The following is a 15237-nucleotide window of genomic DNA, read 5'->3' as shown; positions in this document are numbered from 1 at the left end:
ACCTGCCATGTGACATCTTGCCTGAAAGACATAAAGAAGGAAACAGGCCTGAGCAACTCATATGGCAAGGTTACCATAGTTTGTAATACACATCTCTGTCATCCCCCACCATATCAGCTTCAACAGACTGTACACACAACTCATTAGGTATGGCTACAACTTAACTACAGTTTGGACAGATTTTGTATTGTACCACACCTTCTGCTATGTGATTGTAGCAATATCCCCTGTGTGGACACTATCATTGCTGGCCTGCTACAGGCTATTCACCTGCATGCCATTGTCAGGGCCACTATGGTTACATATATGCCAGTGGTATGGCTGCTCTGAGATTGCTGCACATCTGACAGTCTGTGTTATTGGGGATATCTATGCATGCTGTTGGACATGTACCGGGATTGTGTAGACTATTACTACCAACAAATGTTCTATAACAGTGACACAATAACATGCATATGTTGTATTGGCCAGCTGATCCACCTCTCCACACCCATCTGCCCATGATACCTGGCCACATCACATATGTGTGCCAACCTGGGGCCTCCTTGTGTACTGTTGAAACAATACCATCAGGTGGAACCACCAAGGGGATGTTGCCCCCCTCGACAGGGCACACACCAACATGTTCCTGTCCCCTGGGCACAGGTCTAGGTTCTGTTCCATACCGGGCTCTACAGATACATGAGGAATGTGCTACATCAGTCTGAGGCACCCAGTACACATTCACATGGCCAACATGCTGCTCTTGCTCAGCCTCCAGACCAGGCACATTCAGGACATGGACTGCTGTTATGAGTGGCAGTTGGTGGGAGGCTTGTTCCCATGGTACCCATATTGGGGACTATGGGGCATCCACATCACAGATCACAAACACCATCCATGGTGTTTACCCACCACATGTGTCACATACCACCCCTGTAGACTGTCCTCTATATCTGCCAATCCTGACCACTGCCACATGTGTACCTGCCATACTTCCCCATATTCCCATTGTATACTTCACAGATGGGGCAATGTGGTGCCAAGAAGGGACTAACATGTGACATACACATCCATGGTGCACACACTGCCAGCTGTAGATATCTGTGTGTATTGCTATGTGCGCTGCTGCCTCATGTATAGTGATAAAGGGGACATGTCTTTGCATACATATATGTTTGTGTGTGTGTGTTTGTACATATGTAGACATGTGCATATAGGTATATATCTATATATGTGTAGATATATGTGATAGATATATGGAAATTCATATATATATATATATATATATATATATATATATATATATATATATATATATCCACATATATATATATATATATATATATATATGTCTACACATGGGTACATGTATATTTCGGGACATACATGCTGATATACGTATATATCCTTATGGATCTAGGACTGTTGAATGAAAGTTCAACAGTCCTAATCCACTATCACCAAACACACTTTAGCAAAAGCACTTTTCACCAAAAAAGCACTTTCGCTAAAGTGTGTTTAAAAAAGAAGAAAAAAGAAAAAACAGTAAATTAACATTTATGCTGGGGGCAAGCCCCCCTGCACCCCCCATGTGGGGTGCTCTGCCCCCCACACTCCCCTATTTAATATTCTCACTCCGAAATCGCACTACAGTGATGAGAAGGGAAGTTTTCCCTTATCCGCACCATAGTACGGTCTCCGCAATAGTCATTCCCCCACAACTACCTCTAGCTAAGGCATACTTCCGCAAAAGTGCTTCTTCAGTGAAAAGGACTTTCGCGTAAGTATGCCCTGCCATTTTTGTTTTGGTTAAAAATTCCTTCGGGGATCAGTACGGATCCCATATCCTTATTATATATGTGACATATGTACACATATGCATACCTATATGTGGGGTACATAGGTTTATAGGTTCATAGGTTGGCACTAGGCTATTGGCCCTAGGGCCTATACAAGCCTAGCCATAACAATTCCCTGGATATTTATTCCCAGAATATTTACTTCCCTGGACCCCTGTCTAGCAGGGTGACTGACATGATCCCTGGGGTGAATTTCCTATCTCCCATCCAATCATCAAGATTCCTTTTGAAGAGGGTCAAAGAGGCACTCTGCTTATCATGTATGGGCAGTCTACTCCAGAGTATGGAGAGTCTCTGGGTCAGGAACCTATCCCTCCAGCATGTTTTGTTCATTGTGATAACAAGATTTAGATCCCTGGAGCATGTGGCTCTGAGGGATTGGGATTTCTTTAAGTGGAGCATGTCCAACAGCTAAGGGTTTGACATGGCCTTGTATGTTAAGCAGAGATCACCTCTGAGTAGACGATATGCCACAGAGTATAGCTGGAGTTTTTTTAGACGGTCAGCAAATGGCATCTGCTTTAGGCCTGTGATTCTTTTACTGAGGTATTTCTGCGGCCTTTCCAGCTGTTGCAGATGTCTTGTGAGGTACATACCAAACAGGGCATTATACTCTATAATGGGTCTAATGAGGGATGAGTACAGTGGGACAATGACCTCCTTTTTTTGTATGAAAAGCCTTTAGTGATGAGGTGTGCCACATAGAAGGATTTCCTGACTGTTGTGGTGATGTGATTATCGAAGGTGAGACCACTGTCTGCCTGTGTCCTTAAGTCTCTCATCACACTTTTGATGTTTAGTGTACTGTCACCTATGTGGTAATTCATGGGTACATTTTTTGTCCAAAGGGGATAACTATACATTTCTTGGCATTAAGCTTTAGCCCATGGCTCTGGCACCAGGCATCTGTTTCTGTAAGGCCCTTTTGTAGAATATTCACATCATTTGGGGATTCAATAATGGCTCCCAGTTTGCAGTCATCTGCAAACTTTGTTAGCCAGCGTCCCTTAGTGTTGGCCTGTACTTCAGAGAAGTAGATGCCAAACAAAAGTCGTCCTAGGACTAAACCCTGAGGTACTCTACTTGTCACTTGTCTGGAGCTGGATTTGGAGTTGGCTACCTTTACAATCTGGGTTCTGTCAGTAAGCCAGTTGGCACCCCATTGAGTGATGTAGGGATTTATGCCCAGCCTAGTAAGTTTATCTATGATTCAAGAGTGGGGGATGGTGTCAAAGGCCTTGGCAAGGTCCAGATAGGCTGTGTCAACTGCCTTACCCTCGTTCACAGCTCTGGAGACTGATTCAAAGAAGTCAATCAGGTTCAAAAGACAAGATTGGCCCTTCACAAACCCAAACTGGGTGGGGTCCAGTGTTTGGAGGTTGCCAATGTCTTTGTTTATAAGTTCCATGATAATGCATTCCATGCTCTTACAGATCAGGCTCGTCATACTGATGGGATGGTAGTTCCTGGGATCCAAGGTGGATTGCCCCTTGTGGAGTGGGATAACTGTAGCTGTGCGCCACTCAGTGGGCATGAAGCCTGAGGTGAGGCTATGATTAAACATGACACTTAGGTGAGGTGTCAGTTCATTTTATAGTTCATGTAGTACATAGCCCAGGATGTCATCTGGTCCCATGGATGCTGTATTCTTAGCTTTGGAGAGTGCGATTTCTACCTGTAGGGCCGTGATTACCGGAAGTTAGTAATCTTTTGATATTGAGATGGGCCCTTTAGGGGGTGAGAGGGGGGTGAAGTTGGCACTAAATTGATCTTCCTGGACATTGTCAATATCCTTGGGATCAGTATATTTATTGCCATTCTGTTGTAGCTCAGCACAGATCTGAGCATTGCCATTTAGATTCTTGACATAACTATAGAATGCCTTGTGGTTGTCTTTGGAATCTTTGGCAATTTTATTTTCGTAACTAGCTTTTGAGGATTTTATGAGGGATCTCAGCTTCTTACTGAGGCTGGTGAGGGAGTTTTTTGCATCCTGGGATTTTCCTCTTTTCTGCAATAGTTTCTTCCTTCTGTTGTATAGTTTGTTTATAGCAGGGGACCACCAGATTGGCTTCCTTTTTTTGGAGGAGAGCATCTTGGTTCTATTTGGGATGGCACGATTCATGCACGAGTGGATGTTCTCGTGCAGTGCCTTAGTGTAGGATTCAGCGGTTGAACTTTCAGATCCCGTGTGCATCGGTGTCTTGAAGTTTGTCACTTCTGACTTCAGTAGCATGAAGATGGCTTTGGAGAAGTTTTTTACAGAGGTTTCCTTACTGGGGGGTGGGGGTGGGATGTGGATGTCAAGGGTGATTTGCTTATGGTCAGACCTGACCAATGAGGGAGTGACCACTGGTGTGGAGCATCTATCTCCCATGTTGGTAATGACCAGGTCTAGGATATTGGAGCCCCTGGTGGGACAATGGATTAGTTGATCCAGGGCATTGGAATTTATGAATTCCAAGAACCGTTGGGAAAAGGTGTTGGTACCCAAGTAGTTTTCCCAGTTAATGGCAGGGTAGTTGAAATCACCCAGTATTAAGGTGTTTGGTTGTATCTTAATATTTTCCAGTATGTTTAGAAAGGTGTAGTGAGAATCTTTGGGCATGGTGGGGGATCTGTACTTAGTGTTAGTTGCACCTGGAGAATTTCAGATGCATTGTGTTGGGCAACTAGCCTGGAGGTGTGAATATCATTGGTGAATATGGACACTCCTCTACCTTTAGTGTTTTGGTCTTGGTTTTGTGGCCAAAAAGTGTGATAAGAGTTGTAGCCTGTTATTACAGGGGTGCTCTCTGGAGCCTTGAACCAGGTCTCGGTTACTGCACAGATATCGATGATCTCCATTTTTAGGAGTTTCTCAAGAGAGTGCATTTTGAGGTTTAGACTTCTAGCATTGAATAGCATTACCTTCAGATTTTACGTGTTTGTATCTGTTACAGTGGTGATTTTGTCCTTGAATTTTGCCTAAAAAAGGCACTGTAGGGGTGGGAAGAGCTTTATCCAGTAACCTACATCCCAGGGGTGACAGGTGCAGACCAACTCTGGCAAAACATTGTGGTTTGTCGATCATGTCTTCCCAGGCAGACAGATACTGGATCCCCTTTGAATGACACCAGAAGCTTAGCCAATTGTTGAAGTCAATCATTTTGTCCTTATATTGTGGTATCATTCTGGGCGAAGGCAGGATGCTATTCAGGGCTAGGATCATACCTGCCTGGGCCACATGATCCGAGAGCTCTTCCATGTCTCTTTTCATGTAGTCCAGTCAAGTCATTCACTCCAACATGGACAATGACAGAGTCGTATTTGTATTTGTTGTGGAGTGACATGAGTGCATGCATTATGTGATGGATCCTGGCACCCGACAGGCAGCTGACTGTAATTTTCTCCATGTTCAGTCTGGTGAGTGGGACATCAGTGTGCCTGACTATAGAGTCACCTATGACTAAAGTGTTGGGTACATTGCCTTGCCTTAGGGGCTGTTATTGTCTGGCATGCTGGTGTTGTGAGCTATGTGTCACTTTGGTTGTGACTGGTGTTTGTTTGCGTTTCAGCTTCGGAGGTCCTTGTTGCTTGGGCAGATTAATGTTAAGGGCCTCCGCATATGTGGGTTTAGTGTTACTATGTGTGGGTGTTGATGGTGTGGGTTTTGAAGGGCTATGAGTTGCTTGAGGTGTAGGGTAGGTGTTAATCTTCTCCTCTTGACTGTCTAGCGCAATCTTGGCCGGAGACAGCTTTGCTTCCATTTTGGCTATGTAAGTGCTTCTCTCACAGGTTGTAGTGTTGGCTGGTAGGAGGAGAGGGTTGTCTGTGTACATGTGGCAGTTGCCGCATTGCCCCAGTATGTCCAGATTCACCAGGTGGACAGGAGAAATCACCAGAAGCTGACCCTTGGACATGCCTGTTTAGGTGCTTTTTTTTGTAAAGTGCAAGAGCTGTTTTCCCTTACCTTTGCAAGGTTCTTTGCAATTATAGGCTGTTTAGGGCCTACAATTAATTTCTCCTTATTGGCAAGGAGAGTTGAGTGCTTGTATCAGTTTCAGGCTTCCTAGTGCTTTCCAGCAGGTTCTAGAGCAAGTGCTAGTCATAGGGGTTCAGATTTTAGTGCTACTACTGAGAAACCAGCTAGTTCTAAAGGAAAATTTGAAGAGCAGACTTTCTCGCACCTGGAATAGTTTAACTGTAGCCCTGCGGTGCTGCACGATGCGAAAAATGTGCAAACACATGCGTTTTTAAGCCAGAAAGTTGAAAGACATAGATATCAGCCAAAAAAGGCTAATAAAATTGCAATTTTAGAGCTGAAAACCACTCCTCTAGTGTTAGATAGGCAGTGCAATGCTCACCATTACCACTGGTAAGCAGTAGGACTTCCCTCTACCACAGCAAGGTCTGGATAGCTCTGAGCACAGAAAATAAAGTCCTGAGACAAGCAAAGCCTGGGACCTGGACTATACTGGTTAGGAAAGGTGGGAAACGAGCAAACAAGATAGTATTTTTTTTTTTTGGTTAAAACAGGCTAAACAATGCAATAATACAGTAAATAAACACAGAAAAGGCTAACACACTTGAGTGTGTAGTCCTAAACATTAAATGCAATTAAAACTCTACAAAATTAGCAATTTAAAACTTTTTAAATGAAGCAAGGCAAGTGCACAACTGAAAAATGATTTAAGAGGCAGTAATACAGTAGAGTAAGTAGCTAGTCTACGTATACAGAAAAGTCTATATATACAGAAAAGCAGCTAAAACACACTTAAACAATTCATATGCAGTGTAACCTAGAGCAATTGAGTGTAGCAATATTAAGGCAAATACAGTTATAATAAATGCACTATATATATATATATATATATATATATATATATATATATATATATATATATATATACTCTATATTTCCAAAATGTTTGAGAAGCACAGTCAGAACACAAGGAGGTTCAGGCATTTTTTTAAAGAACAGGAGCAAGGAGGAACAGAAGGCCTTCTCAAATGTTCTCTCTGTATTAGGTAGAATGAGCTAATGACACTAGACTGGGAGGAATGTCCCATATCAAATTTACACTAGGGGCGGGCAACTGCAAAGCCACCAACTATAACAACAAGACACCAAGAGGGAGGGAGGGTGAGGACCAATACTAAAGCTATTACCCTACACTCTTTAGACAGTAAACACTTCAGAAATCTTTATGACAGCAGTGTGACACAAAATGAAAGTTTTTAAACAGATAAAGGAACAAAGAGACTCTACAGAATGCTTTTAACTGCAAACAAATCAGTTACCCATGCAAATTAGGTAATAGCAATAAAATACAGTAAAAAGTATGCAGCAAGCAATAAAATGTGCTATATATAAATTGCTAGAATCAATAATCAGTATAAATAAGCCAAAAAAACAGAATACTTATATATCTCAGATCAGAGTTGTAGTCAACGCCCCTCTTCCACTCTGCTCAGTGCGTATAGACAGAAATCCTCTCAAAGTTAGGGCTTAAATACCAGAAGATACAACCTTAGACAACTTTTTTTTGTAAAAAAGCACAAAAGCACCAGCCCCCACTAGCCAGCAGCCAATCAACACAATCCAGCCATGAAGGTAAAGAAAGTATTCTACTAATTCAAGATGGCCTGTTCATGTGCTCTGAACAATCACTGCAAAGACAAACAGGCCCAGAGCCAGCAAATCTGAACTGGGGCAATACTAAAGCCATTAGCCTACACTCTTTAGACAGTAAACACTACAGAGATCTTTATGACAGCAGTGAGACACAAAATGAACATTTTTAAACAGATAAAGGAGCAAAGAGACTCTACAGAATGCTTTTAACTGCAAACAAATCAGTTACCCTTGCAGATTAGTTAATAGCAATAAAATACAGTAAAGCATATGCAGCAGGCAATAAAAAGTGCTATATATAAATTGCTGGAAGCAATAATCAGTATAAACAAGCCTTCAACATTCAGACAAAAGCTCCACAATCTCACACCTTCCTGCACAGCTGAACTGTTCTGCCTTGCTACAACACAGACAGGTGCCACATATGGACATGGCCTGACATTAGTGGGGTATATGTGGGACCTGTTTGCAGGTAACCCTAATACACACCTATGGCATTCCGGCATGCTACGTTACAGATTCACCTGAGTATCCTGCCAGTGGTGGGCCGTGGCTCGCACATGTCCATCATAATGGCATTACTTTCACTGCCAGCTATTGGCCACATCATATACATACTTCCCATTACACAACACACACTATGATGGCTTACATCTTGTCTGTCAGTATTGACCTGCACAGTTAACAGCTATGGGCCACTTCCCACAGGGACAGAAACTATTGTCCATAGCAGCTGTTCAGTTGAACATCATCACAACAACACCTGATGGCACATATAGCTCATTCCACATCATCTATACCATTATGATGGACCAGGTACTACTTTCTAATACATGTACATATACTTCACATACCTGTTGTGGGAATGATGTCTGTATGAATGGCAGCTGCCTAAATGCCTGTGTCTTCAGCTGTTAGTTTGCTGAGCTGTAGTTTTTTTTTTTCTGCTTTCTCTTTTGCTTTTTCTATTTCTTTCTCCAGTGAATGGATTGAGCTGCTTTGAGTAGAATGCAGCCTGGCTTTAGTAGGTGATGCACTTGATCAGGTGATGGCCTCTGCACCAATCAGTGTCCTACACTTGCTAACTGCATGCAGCTTGCTGTGTAGTACTTCCAATTACCACTGCCATGGCAACCACCTACTATAAATCCCTACATCATGTGGGCGTGGTCACTTTACCTTTCCTGTGTGATGGACATCCTTGCTGTGTGTGGGCATCAGTGTTATAGACAGCAGGTAGCAATACCTCTTACAGGAGAATCAGCACACTCAGGACAGCTACATATCTGTAGGAGGATCCAGAACTACAGACAGAGTGTGAGAAGAGTTGTGTTATGCTTTGTATAGTACTGATGTTACAGAGTGTGTGTGTACATACTAGTTTACCTTGGAATGCAGTCTGTCTGCATAGCTCTCAACTGTGGGCCTATCCTCTTGGTGGCCAGAAGTGTGCCTATCATATTTTGTCTGTCGACCACACAGGTCCTGTGTCAGATATTCACTGGCAGTGTGTGTGTTGAGTGCTATCAGTACATGGCTACATTCATTTATGTTTCTAACCTCAATTCCCTGACTAAAGGTATGTTGCAGACTATCCTGTAACACCAGTGACTTGCTTAGTGTATGGCAACAGTTTTCCACATATGGGCCTATGTTCCAGCCTCTGTCCTCCACCTACATACCAAGCTTTGCACATATGACATGCTGTCAGGGGTTGTTCTGTAGTGGGCTGTGAGTATATCACACTGCCATTACTGCCATCAGTCCACCACTGTTGTATCCTCCACACATACGGTGGGGCTGGGCCCATATATGTGTGGGCTTCACCTACACAATACATGTGTGCCCTTATGCACTCCAGAGGCCAGTGTATGTAACACTGGTATATGGCCCTGTATTATGGAGACTGGGGGGGTGCACTATAAATGACCTAGGCTTTTACAAACTGTGGGGCTATCAGGGTTGAGCTGCCTTAAGGTATCTGGATGTACAGTACCGTATACTTCACCTATATTTACATCACTTACATAAATTGGGTTAATGCAGGCCTACTGCCTCCTGTCATATAGACTGTTCTGTTTGTCAGTGTGCTTGAGATGGTGTCAGTTATGCCTTGTTATGTAACAGTTACATCCCATTTGGTCAACTGACGTCTTTACCACCTAGTGATTTTGCACAGAGTGAAGATAAAGGCTGCTGAACTATACACCTGCATTACATACTGTTGATTGTTTGGTATCCTGTGGCCTAGTCTGTCTTTACTATTGTACAATTTGAAGGGCTTGGCCTGGACAGCAACAGCTGTGAACTTTTCCAGACTACTGTATTGGTATAGCTGTTTTACAGTTGCATTACTCTGTTTATATGGATGTCAGTGTCTGTACAGCTATATGACATGGCATATAGAACTCTAATAGTACACAAATAAAGGTTTTCCATTTCTGAAAACCTGTGTGTGGTGTTTTTTTCCTATGACCTCTCTGTGGGTATATGTTGCAGGCAACAATTGTCATTTGTATGGGTGGCCCATACAGTGTCCAGTTGTTCAGGTGTGAACTGTAGGCATAGTGGCTGTTCCATATTGTGTGCACCTTCTGCATATGTATCTTACTGTACATATCTCTGCGTGTGTATGTGTAGTCACATGTATATCTATCTATATATATATATATATATATATATATATATATATATGTATGTATTTGCATATATGTGTCTGTGTATATGTATCCTGGGGATATTGATAGCTTCCACATTTTACATTTCCTAGGGGAGCCAGACTGTACTGCATGATATGCTACCAATACCAGCCTGACATCATACAGGTTGGATGTAGTACTTTTAACATCTTGTGCCCATGTCATGTCAGGTCCTTGTTATGGGATCTGCAAAACTTGATAGTGTATTGCAGGGTGGTCGTGATTGGCTGCAGGGGGGGGGTATGCCTATTCGTACAAGACGTATATTGTTTGGGGCCTCTCAACCCCATTAATGGTGCATGTGTTCATATTTGTTTTTGTTAATCTACCATTGCTATCTACAGATGTATGGCCATCTATACCTATATATATATATATATATATATATATATATATATATATATATATATAATTACACACACACATATATATATATATATTTATATATATATATATATATATATAATTACACACACACATATATATATATATATATATATATATATATATATATATAAAACTATGTCCGTATATACCTACATAGATATATCTGCGTACATATATGTACCTTGCTGTGTATATGTAGACATATAGGGTTAGACATATATATGTGTCGATGTAGGCATTTGCTTGTATATATGTTCACATATATTTATATATATGTATATATTTCTAAATATATATATATATATATATATATATATATATATATATATATATAGATATATAGATATGTTGTATCTGTTTAGATATTAATATATTTACACACACACATACATCTAGATGTTGGTATACATTCTCTGTACTGCTGCATGACTGGGTTAGATGATATGTTTCTGAAAACATCAGATTTATGTATATCTGGCATGGCTTAGTGGTAAATCACTTTGCCTATGGTATATAGGGTCCTGGGCTCTAGCCTTGCTGAGGCTGTTTATTTTGTTGCTGGGCAGAACATGGGCCATTGGATACAGAGTGATTAAGGTACTTTAAAGCAGTTGTAAGTGGGTTTGCGTGTGTTTGCACTGAGGTAAGCACTGCTAACTTTCACTTACAATTTCTTATACTCGGCTTCTAAATTGCTTAATCTGTGTAGGAAGTGCTTACCCCCGCGCAAACACGCTCAGACCCGCTTACTGCTGCTTAGGGAAAGACAATAGGGAAAATAGCTAGGGATGTGCAGGAGGAGTGTAGGGCAGGTCCATAGCTGCCCATTTATTCTACAGCAACAGCTGTGCATATACACTGTATTTGGAGGTGGATTTGAACACTCAAACCCCTGGGAGAGGGTTGAGGACAACAATAATAAGTTGTGATGCCAATTACACCAAATTACATGTGTCCAGTGGACATGTGTGTGAAATGGACAGCTATGCATGCGTTGATATTTTTTTGTGGGAACAGATTGCCCTTTTTTTTTCAGGTGAGAGTGGGATGTTGGGGAGGGGTAGTAGGTATATTTGGAGAGGTAGGTTGGGTAGATTAACAGACAAGACAAACAAGACACATACAGGGGCAGTATATGACACATGTGGGGGGTAAATACCTTGATGGGGAGGGGTGTTGGGATATCGGAAGCCCACAAGCCCCCTAGTGGTAACAGTGGGACTGAGGTCCCCACCCATGAACAGTCACCACTGCACCTTCACGAAGGTGCTGTGCTGGGGGCTGAGCCACAGAGCCAGGCTGACTCTCTAATCGCGACACGTGGCCCTCGAGCTGGCATAGAAGATCACCAAACTGCTCATTGATAGTTCTATGCACCACAACCCTGACCTGGCGATGGGTGACAGGTGCCTGTCAGCACGAGCCACATCCCCTGTGGTGGTTCCACCTGAAGGTGGTACAGGACCAATGGACAGGGAGGTCTGGGGTTGGGACCCAGACATGCTGGTGCCCGGTGCCTCTGCCAGATGAGGTGGGACAGGTGGGTCAGCTGGGACCGGCCTTCCCAAGCATGCAATAGTGTTTAGATTTCAACATCATATATGGGTTAGTAATAGTCAACACATTCCAGGGTTAGGTATAACAGCATGCATAGATATTCCTTTTAATCCAGACATCAGATACGGAACAGTTGCATAACAAACAAAACACATGCATATATGGGACCACAGTGGTAATAAGAACAGCATGCAGGTACATTGATGGCACCATGCAAACAATGATGGAATAATTCAATATGGCACATGCGTAGGAACCATTAAAATATTTATAAAACAACTGGACATTATCAGAGTCAATATATACCAGTTGCGGTGGATGTTAATTATTGTTGGAGATATAAGGTGGGGGGGGTAGAGAAATATGTCAGTTAACAAGTAGTATATTCCTGTACTCCACATTTCTTTCCTAGTCAGTGCTGTTATCTGTACCTTACAAGTCTTACTACACTACCCTATAGACTTATACTGGATACTGATAAGGCTGTCGACATCATTACACATGAACTGGTTTTGCTTGCAGTATATACCTCTTATTTGGTATACCTGCAGAGGGAATGTCTGTTAACACTGACTAACTATTTGTACACATATGCCCGGATTCCGGGTTGATATTTTGCACTATGCTATCCAACTCTTTCTGCACAGACTCTGGCCATGTGCTGAACACATGCTGCTGCTGTGCCTAGACATATCTAGAATATTGCCCTCTTCCACCTTTAGTGGCCTGATACACACATATACATACTTTCCTACACAGTTATATTATGTAGCACAGTGTGTGCAACAGTGACCAGTGATACTTTATTATTCAGAGAAACTGCAACACTCACAATCCCCTACAATACCAGGGTGGACAGTACCAGTACAGGTTATATCGGTCTGTATTTCTCAGCACAGTGTTCGTATCCAATGTACCTGTGGGAGCAATGTTTGTTAGCACTACCTGACTGTTGCCACACAAGGTTCCAGATTACACATTAGTATTATGCACATACATCTCACTCTGTTACTGTACACACTTTGGTCACAGCTTGACAACATGGGAGTGTAGATAAGCCATACTTGAAATATTACTCTCCTAACAGTTTTGGGGGTTGCTGCAGTGACAGGTGTTTTCTCATGATGGTTGACAATCACTTGTATTCCCTGCTTGCTGGCTACACATCTAGGATCATCCCACAGACTTACCAGGGGGGCAGGCAGCAGATATGGGCACATATACTGGACATTCTGGCCACATGTGTACAGTTGTGGGGTATGAATCTGTATGCAGTCTAATTCCACTCCCAGAATTCAGATCATGGCTGTGTCTGCTACAACTTAAACACTGTCCATCACAGTTGTGTATGCTATATTGATATTGCTGTATATCTCCAATCTGCTTTCTGTCTTATTAATCCCCTGTGCTTATGCATTCTGACCTTGTATAACAACACTCATACAGAATTCTTAGACAATTATATGTTGTAGGACAGTGTGGGTGACAGTGATGTGTAATACCTCATTATTCAGAGCAACTGCATATCATTCTTGTATTTCTGGGCACAGTGTTGGTATCTGACAGACTTGTGGGAGGAATGTTTATTAGCACTACCTGAATGTTCCCACACACAGTACCAGGTTCCACATTACTATTATACACATACATCTCACTGTGTTACTGTACACACTCTGACCACAGCTTAACAAGCTGGGGTGAAAATGGGACATACATGGCTTCTTAGTCACATAAGGTATTGGGAAGTTGCTAGTGTGCCAGGTTTGTTGTCATAGATGTTTGTCAATCAGTTGTATTTTCTGATTGCTGCCTATACTTCTGGGATCATCCCACTGATTTCCCAGGGGGACAGGTTGATAGGCATTAGATATGGGCCACTTTAATAGACATTCTGGACATATCTGTACAGTTATGGGGTATGACTCGGTATGCAGAGTACTACCACTGGCAGGATTCGAACCGTGGCTGTGTGTGCTAACAAAACAACAGTTCACATCTCAGTTGCATGTGCTATTCAGTTTTTGTTGTCTGCATTTTCCCTGATGTGTCTCTCAGTTGTACTAAATGGCCTCTGGGTATTATACCTATATTTTCTGGCATTACTATACATTCAATTTATGGTGCATGGTGTGGGTAACAGTGCGTAATACTACAGTACTATTACATGATTGCAAATCTACATTACCATATGATACCAGAATATACACATGCAGTCCAGCAGCAGTTAGACCTGTTTTGTCAGGATATTATACTTTTATTGCCATACAAACAATATGAGACCCTTCCTGCCATATTCTCTATTGTATGCAGTACTTGCCTTGAACAATACAGGTTTTATACTAGCAATTAATTTACTACTACTTTTATTTTTCTTTCCTATGACAGTAAAAGCATGAGTATTACTGACCTGCCTCACGTCACAACCACGCCAGGCAGTAGGTGTGGGCCTCCTGGTTCGCAGCCCACTCCGTTGCAGCTGTGGGGGACATAAGAGGAATATTTAGCCATACCTATCCATGATATACCTGAGCTGGCACCTATTAAACACATACTGGGGTGATACTTACACATGTCTGGAACATCCCCTGATGCTCTAGCCTCTTGAAGCCACTCCTCCAACAGGTCCCCCTTCTGCTGCTTCAGGTCAGCATAGTGGAGCCTGACCTTCTCACCAGTTTGTGGTATGCCAGTGGCACTGGTGATGTCATGGGTGAGATGGTCCCAGGCCTCTGCCTTATATTGGGAGCCCTGGTACTGGCCCTGCAGCAGTCTCTGTGTATGGTCTTTAACTAGGATTCCTGCCATAACCTTGGATTCCTGGATGTACCAGCACCACTCCCAGAAGTGCACTCCTTCTCCCCTTACTGCCATAGTGCCAGCAAGGGGAAGCTACAACCAGTTATGAGCTGTATTCCAGCATCTTGGGTTTAAGTAGAGCCAATTTCCCACACTTTTCCTTCATTGGCCAGTTTTGAAAAGGCTAAGCTATGGGCAAACCTGCTTACCTAAGGTTGGCATTGTTTAAAGGGGTATACCACTGGCCACAAAGAGTTAGCTGGTCTACACATTGCTCACACCTCCTAAGCTGGCCTGTGAAATACTTAGCATTGCTTACATTAGACTTTCATTATAATGC

This window comes from Protopterus annectens, chromosome 5.part0 (assembly GCF_019279795.1).
Source record: "Protopterus annectens isolate FY-2018-M chromosome 5.part0, PAN1.0, whole genome shotgun sequence".
NCBI lineage: Eukaryota > Metazoa > Chordata > Ceratodontiformes > Protopteridae > Protopterus > Protopterus annectens.
Note: the sequence above shows the minus strand (reverse complement) of the source record.